An 8,404-nucleotide genomic window follows, 5' to 3' on the forward strand; every position below is an offset into this window, starting at 1 on the left:
AACCACAGAAATGTAAGCAGAACAATATATTATTCTTGCCTATGTAACTGGCAAGGATTAAAAATTATGTCTTAGTGTTGGCTAGAGTTTGAGAAAAGAGGCCCTCCTGCATTGCAGGTAATAATATAGAACTTTCTGGTGGTAATTTGAGAAAATCTACACAAAACCTTAAAAATGTGCATACCACCATGTCTAACCCTCTACACTTATCCTACAACCCCTGGAAATGTGCACACAGAGACATTCTGTTTCCTGGATTTATCCTACAGAAATAATCAGAGATGTGCCCAAACATATGAAACTACTTACTGCGCTAATGTTTGTGAGGGAGGGAAAAATGGAAAAGCCCTATGTATTCAATAATAGGATTAATTAAATAACGGTATATTCATATGATAAAAACCTATGCAACCAATAAACACTCATATTTTGAAAGAAGATTAATGGCATGGGAAAACATTAAGTTAAAGAAATAGATTTTTGAAAAGAAAGTACAGCATGGTTCCAATTTTATTAAAATATGTTTATATGCCTATTAAAAGTCTAGAAGACTATCAGTCTGCTAATAGTGCATATCTTTGGATAATGCTGTTAAAACTGAATTTTATTTTCTCCTTTGTGTTTTTCTGCATTTTTAGGCTTCCCATAATGTACATATGTTACTTTTTTTGCATTAGGAAAAAATACAGTAAATATGATTTTTAAAACATTTAGGGCCATTGCCCATTTAATTGTATTGTAAAGAAATTTTATAATAACCTACTACCCATGATGTATCTTTCTATTTTTATTTCTTTAGTCTTCATTATATATTTTTACATAGTTTTAATCATGTGTATGAAAAAAACTATATTTTTATTATGGTGACTCACATTGTGAACTTTTTTATATGTTGTTGGATGTCACGAATAATTTTTAATTGTTAACACCAGTTTTGGCAAGTACTTCATGTTACCTCACTGATGCATGATAAAGCACAAATATTTATCGAGTACCTAGAGTATGACGTATTGGGGCTATTTTAATGAATAAGACGAAGTCCAGGTTCTCATGGCATCTGTATCCTAATAGATGGAGACATGATTTTTAAATCCATGAGAAGGGTAGTATTTTTTTTATTAGAGTATATAATTTTATGTACATCTTTTTTCAAATAGGACTATCTTTATTTTAGAAAAAAATAATATAACATAAAAATTGTTCATTTCAAAGTGTATAACTCAGTGACATAGTACATTCACAATGTTATGAAACCATCACCTCCATATTGTTCCAAAACATTTTCATCACCTCCAAAGGAGACCCCATACCCATTAAGCATTCACTACCAATTCTCCCCTTCCCCCAGTCCATAGCAATGACTAATCTGCTTTCTGCCTCTATGGAATTACCTATTTTTTTACATGTGATTTTTATTATTATTACTTTTTAACATACTTGGGTTTTGTTGTTTTTATTTTTCAATTACAGTTGACAAGAAGGGTAGTATTAGCTCCACTTGACAAACTGAACCACAGACAGATCAGATAACTGGCCCAAGATCATCCAACTGGTAGGTGTTAAAGCAGAGATTCCAACCCAGGCAAGCTATCTCCAGGACTCATGTTCTTAGCAGCAGTTCCACTGGTACCAACCTAGCACTCTTGCAGTTCAGAGGACAGGTCAGTCAGAGCTCAAAGAGTTGTTGTATTAGTTTACTTGTTGCTGCTCTAACAAATTACCAAAAATTTAGTGGCTTAAAACAAAATAACTTTATGATCTTAAAATTCTGGAGGTCAGAAGTCCAAACTCAGTTTCACTGGGCTAAAGTCAAGAGATGTCAGCAGGGCTGGTTCCCTCCAAAGACTCTAAGGGGTAAATCTGTGTCCTTGTCTTTTTCAGCTTCTAAAGGCCACCTGCATTCCTTGGCTCATGACCCCTTCCTTGCATCACTCTAACCTCTTACTTTCACTGTCACATCTCTTACTACTGACTTTGACCTTCTTGCCTCCCTCTTATAAAGATCTTTGTGAATAGACTGCACCCACCTGGATAAGCCAGGCTAACCTCCATATCTCAAGATCTTTCTCAATCACATCTGTAAGCCTCTTTACCATACAAGGTAACATAGGCACTGGCTCTGGGGATTAGGACATGGACATCTTTGGAGGGTTTTATTCAGCCTATCACAGCTGTGGACACCATAAGAGCTAAAACTTATACTTTAGGACAAAAATGTAGGATTGGCATGGAATAATGAGAGCTTTCCAGTGAACCCCATTTGTAGAATGTCTTTTCTGTGCCAGGTTTAGTAGTAGAGCTTTGCATTAACTTTGCTAGGGCTGCCACAACAAAATACTACAATGACTTACAATAATGAAAAGAAGTTTATTTTCTCACAGTTATGGAAGCCAGAAGTCTGAGATCAAGATGTCAGCAGGATTGGTTTCTTGAGGTTTCTCTCCTGGGTTTGCAGATGGCTGTCTTCTCCCTATGCATTCACACGGTCATCTCCCTGAGTGTGTGTCTGGTGTCACCAGTCATAATGGATTAGGGCTCACCCTGATGACCTCATTTTAATTTAATAGCCTCTTTGAAGACCTTATCACCAAATACCATTAAGTTTTGAGTTACTGAGGGACAGGATTTCAATACATGAATTTTGAGGCAATACTATTCAGCCCATAACAGACTTTTTAACATATGTCAACTCTGTTTAATGCTCACACAGCTCAGGTTTGGCAGATGAGAATGCGGTAGCTGAGGGCAGTTTGTCACTTCCTGAGGTCTCTCACCTGGCAAGTGTTAGAGGGAGGATTCACACGCAGCCCTGTCTGCTCCAAAGGCCAGGCTCTCACCATTCTACCAGCTGCCAGAACCACCCCACCATAAACTTATACCTGATAACTGTTCAGTTTACAAAATTCTTTACCACCTCATGGTGACTCTGTAGCAGAAAACTAGAACAAGGGCCCTCTCTATTGAATGAATTTCCCAGGAGAAGACTGGTGGTTTCATCTATCTTAAGTTACAATACCCCTCACAGGTATGTAGAGATAGACAAACCTGATCCTAGGTCATAGACAACCCTGATACTAGATTGATGATTGCTGCACTTCTTTGCAACCCTGAATTGTTTCAAGTCCATGATTTTAGAGGCTAATAACCTACTTCATTGTTTCTTCTCCATCTGCCCCTTAGCCATTTATATTACCTTTTCAGCCTTTCTACTTAGGAGAAGGAAGGAGAAATAAAAAAGAACTAAAATAATTCAACTCAGTTTAAGCAGCTTTTGGAGAACAAGTGAATCTATGAAATTTTAACTATACTCTCCTGTCCCCATTTATCACAAAATGGCCACAGAAGTTTTATTGAGTCTAAGATTTGTTCCATATAAACTTTCATCAATAGACTTAAGAAAATTAAATAAAATTAAAACACATTGCATGTGTCCTCCTCTAATTGGAATCAGTGCTAATGGGTTAAGGTTTTAAGCATTTTAAAATATAGGGTGATCTGAAAATTATGTAGCCATCCTGAATAGACTATATAGATTTTGGCAAATTCTGTACCATTCCTGGACAGAATCATTGGCCTTTTAGACACTGGAGCTTTTAGCCAAGTAGGAAAGGGATTCTGCCCTAAGGTTTCCTCCAGGGTACAATACAGGGGTGCCACTGGCCTCTTTGTGCTAGCCAGATCCCCTTTGGCCCTGATCCTTCACCATTTATCTTGCCCAACATTCTTCCAGAGTGCAAGCCTAGAAAAAGGCATTTGGAGATCAACATTTTTCTGCTATGAGAAATGGTATATTGTAAAGAGGCATAACCTGATTAGTTATGGACTTCCAGTCAAGATGGCAGAGTAGCTAAATGCTGTGCTTGCCTCCTCTCACAACCACATTAAAATTACAACTAACTACAAAACCATCATTGAGAATCATCTGAAGTCTAGCTGAATAGAATTCCTACAACTATGAACATACAGAAGAAGCCACCTCGAGACTGGTAGGAGAGGCAGAGACATGTAATAGGCTGGTCCCCATACCCACATGTGGTGGTTAAAATTCAAGAGGGATATCTTGGCTGCAGAGGTCCCCCTGAGGAGCAAGGCTCCCCAGTGCAGAGTTCCAGGGCTGAGAAGATAAATCTTCAAAACTTCTGGCTGTAAAAACCAGCAGAGATTGTAGCTGAGTGAGACAGAGGGCTGCTGGAGTCCTGGCCATTTCTCTTAAAGGGTCCATGCATGGACTTATTTGATGAGGGACTCACTCACTCTGAGTTCCAGTGCTGGGGCAGCAGCTTGAAAGGCCCCAGGGATATATGGGGAGGAACTGAATTGTCTGGCTGCAGGACAAAGGCTAAAAGGCCAGCTTTATCCCAGACAAAAGTGCTGACTACATCCATTGTTTCTTTGTTGAGTCTTCCTCCCTCCCAGTGTGCAGATGCAGGCAGCCATCATATTTGAGTCTCCATAAACCTGGCTAACAATGTTCACCACACCCTGGTGCTTCCCTGAGACCCTGCCCCCACCCAACTTGTGGGCCAACCCAAACCACTTCCAGTGGCTTTTCCATCAAACAACCTGTCTTGGCTCATGTTGTGGACTTTCCTGATTTCTCTCAAAGGTTCACAAAACCCAAACAAGCAGCATCTGGCCTCAGCATGCCCCATACCTCTTGCTAAGCAGCCCCAAGCCCAGCAGTAGTGGCAGCTGGCCTCAGTTTACAGCTTAGCCTCTGCACCTCCAAGCCCAGCAGGGGGGAAAGACATCTGCAGATCACTTTGAACTCATACCAAGTGGCCCTGGGAAGGATATAGGCATAGGCTAAACTTGCCCTGTGGTGAGGCCCCTCCCAGAAGGCCCCGGGGCCAGCAGGCTGGTGGCTGGCTGCAGACTGCACCAGAACACTACCATGTCATGTACACAGACAACACACACAGAGACAGACTGGGCAGTCACCAGAGCTCTTCCAAATTAAATCCTGCTGTAGGATCAGTATCTGCACAACAGCTCCTTCACTGTAGTCATGGCCAGTTCTCACAACTAATCAATCAGTGTGAGGGTCAATCTTTCCCATTGATGAGCAAGAAGCAGCCAAGGCTCACCTGCAACAGAAGGGCACACACGACTCACACAAGGGACACACTTAAAGCACCTACCTTAGGTGACCAGAGAAACTGCACAACAGGGCCCTACAGGACATCTACTGCATAAGGCCACTCTAACAAGATGGGGAGACGTAGCAGCTCTACCTAGTTTGTTTCTAATACATAGAAACGGGGAGGCAGCCAAAATGGGGAGACAAAGAAACATGTCCTAAGTGAAAGAACAGACCAAAGCTCCAGAAAAAGAAGAAAAAAAAAAAACTAAACAGAATGGAGATAAGCAATCTACCAGACACAGAATTCCAAACACTAGTTATAAGGATGCCCAATAATCTCAGGGAGAATGTCAACAAAGAGATAAGAGACATAAACATGGAGATAGAAAACATGAAAAGAAGCAGTGAGTCAGAAATGAAGAATACAACTGAAATAAAGAATGCATTAGAGGGAAAGATCCAAGATGGCAGAGTAGATAAACACTGTGCCTGCTGCTTCCCGTGAACACATTAAAATTACAATTAAATTATAGAACAATCAACCTGGAGAATCATCTTAAGTGTGGCTGAACAGAAGTTTTATAACTAAGGATATAAAAAAGAAGCCACGTCAAGACTGGTAGAAAGGGTGGAGACATGAAACAAACTGACTCCAAAACTCCGTGTGGTGGTTATGAACCAGGAGGGATATCTTGACTATGGAGGTTCACCCTGGAGTGAAGGACCCCGGCTGCAAACCAGTCTCCCCAACCTGGAGTACTGGTGCCAGGAACAGGAGCCCCCACAACATCTGGCTGTGCAAAACAGTGGGGATTCCAGCCACTTGGGTGGGACAGAAGGCTGTGGGAAATCCAGACGTCCTCTTAAATGGCTTGCCCACAAACTCGCTCACTCGCAAGCACTTACCTTGGGTTCCAGCAGAGGGACAGTAACTTGGGGGGTGTTGGAGACATACAGGGACCAGACTGAGGAGTGTGGCTTCCTAGCAAGGTCTGGAAGACAGTTGCCAGAAGGGCATCTGAGTGAGCGCCTTCTCCCATGCAGCCAGCAGGCAGGCGCCACCTTTCCTGCATTGAGCCCGCCTCCACAGGCCAAATCTGAATCTGATTGACTTAGTGAGCTCCACTCACTCCAACCTGCTGATTCACTGGGACCCCGCCTCACCCAACTCACCCAACACCAGAGGCACTTTCTCTGTGAGGAACCAGCCCCACCCAAATTGCACTCTTCCTTAGAAAACCATCGGTCTACATGCCCCAGGTGGGCAGTTACTGGCTTCAGTGAGCTCTGAGACTGTTGCTGAGTAGCTCCAGGCTCAGCACTGGACCAAACCAGAGTCTATATTAGCCTGTTGACCACAACTCTTCCCACTAGTGACTCCCTGAGACTCCACATCACCCAACTTGAGTACCATAGGAGTATTTATCAGTGGCTGAAACTTAAGGGAGACAGCAAGTGGCAGCAGGCTTCAGGGTGTCCTGACATTTTGCAGAGCTACCCCAAGCCTGGTACTGGTGGCAGCCATCCTTGGTTCACAGCATGACCTCTCTCATGTGCCTCCGGGTTTAGCACAGGCAGCAGATAACTGCATATCACTTTGTAGCTCCTACCAGGTAGTCCCTAGTCAGTTATAGGCAGTGGGTGACCTAGGCCTGTACCAGAGCCCCTTGTAAGGGGTCCCAGAAGCCACATACTTGGAGGTTGACTCAGACCACAGCAGAGCACCGCCCAATTAGCCCCACAAGCAGCATGCCCTCTGTAGTGAATCCCTATCAGTGAGGTAAGCCTCCTTCCTGCATAGCAGCCTATAAGCTGTGGATGTGGCCAAACCCCACAGCCAATCAGCCTGAGGGTCAATTCCACCCACTGACATACCAGTAGCAATCAAGGCTCAACAATAACAGGAAAGCACACACAACCCACACAAGGGACACTCGGACACTCTGGGAGCTCATGACCAGGGAGACTGTGCCAGGTCTCCAAAGGGCACCTACTACATAAGTCCACCGAGACAAGACTGGGAATCACAGCAGATCTACCTAATACATAGAAAAACAAAACAACAAAACAAAAACAAAAAAAGAGAGGCAGCCAAAATGCGGAAACAAAGAAATACATCCCAAATGATAGAACAGAATAAAACTCCAGAAAAAAAACTTAACAAAATGGACGCAAGCAAATTACCAGAGACAGAATTCAAAACAATGGTTATAACGATGCTAAAGGAACTTAATGAGAACTTCAACAGAGAAATAGCAGCATAAAAAAGGACACAGAAACCATAAAAAAGAACCAGTCAGAAGTGAAGAATATAAAAACTGAAATGAAGAATGCACTAAAAGGTATTATAGGCAGACTAGATGAAACAGAGGATCCAATCAGTAACTTAGAAGACAAGGTAGCAGAAAACACACAATCGGAACAGCAAAAAGAAAAAAGAATACAAAATAGTGAAGATAACTTAAGAAACCTCTGGGACAATATCAAGTGTAACCACATTCACATCATAGAGATACCAGTAGAAGAGAGAAAGCAAGGCATTGAGAACCTATTTGAAGAAATAAGGACTGAAAACTTTCCAAACCTGGGGAAGGAAATATACATACAAGTCCAGAAAGTGCAGAGTCCCAAACAAGATGAACCCAAACAGGCCCACAGCAAGACACATTATAATTAGAATAGCAAAGGTTAAAGACAAAGAGAGAATCCTAAAAGCAGCAAGAATAAAGCAACTAGTAACTTAAAAGGGAACTCCCATAAGACTGTCAGCTGATTTCTCAACAGAAACTTTGCAGGCCAGGAGGGACTGGCATAAAATATTCAACATGATGAAAAGCAAGGAACTATTACCAAGATTACTCTACCCAGCAAAGCTATCAATTAGAATTGAAGGACAGATAGAGCTTCCCAGACAAGAAAAAGCTAAAGGAGTTCATCATCACCAAAGTGGTATTATAAGGAATTTTAGAGGGACTTCTTTAAGGTGCAAAATATCCTCAAAATTATGAATAATAAAATGGCAATAGCCACATATCTATCAACAATTACTTTCAATGTAAATGGATTAAATACTCCACTCAAAAGACATAGGAGGGGGCCGGCCGAGTGGCGTGATGGTTAAGAACTGGCTTGGGACGCCAGAGGGCCCTGGTTTGGACCCCACATATGAGGGCCAGTGACACTGCCCTCTGCAGCTAAGATGCTGAACAACAGCTCAATCTGGAGCTGGGCTGCCGTGAGTCGCCAGCGACGGCGTAGGCTGCAGCCCCTATGGCAGTGGGTTGCCATGGGCTACCGTGTGTAGCCAGCAGCCAGCGTGAG

The sequence above is a fragment of the Hipposideros armiger genome, unplaced genomic scaffold (assembly GCF_001890085.2).
Source record: "Hipposideros armiger isolate ML-2016 unplaced genomic scaffold, ASM189008v1 scaffold_175, whole genome shotgun sequence".
NCBI classification, from domain to species: domain Eukaryota; kingdom Metazoa; phylum Chordata; class Mammalia; order Chiroptera; family Hipposideridae; genus Hipposideros; species Hipposideros armiger.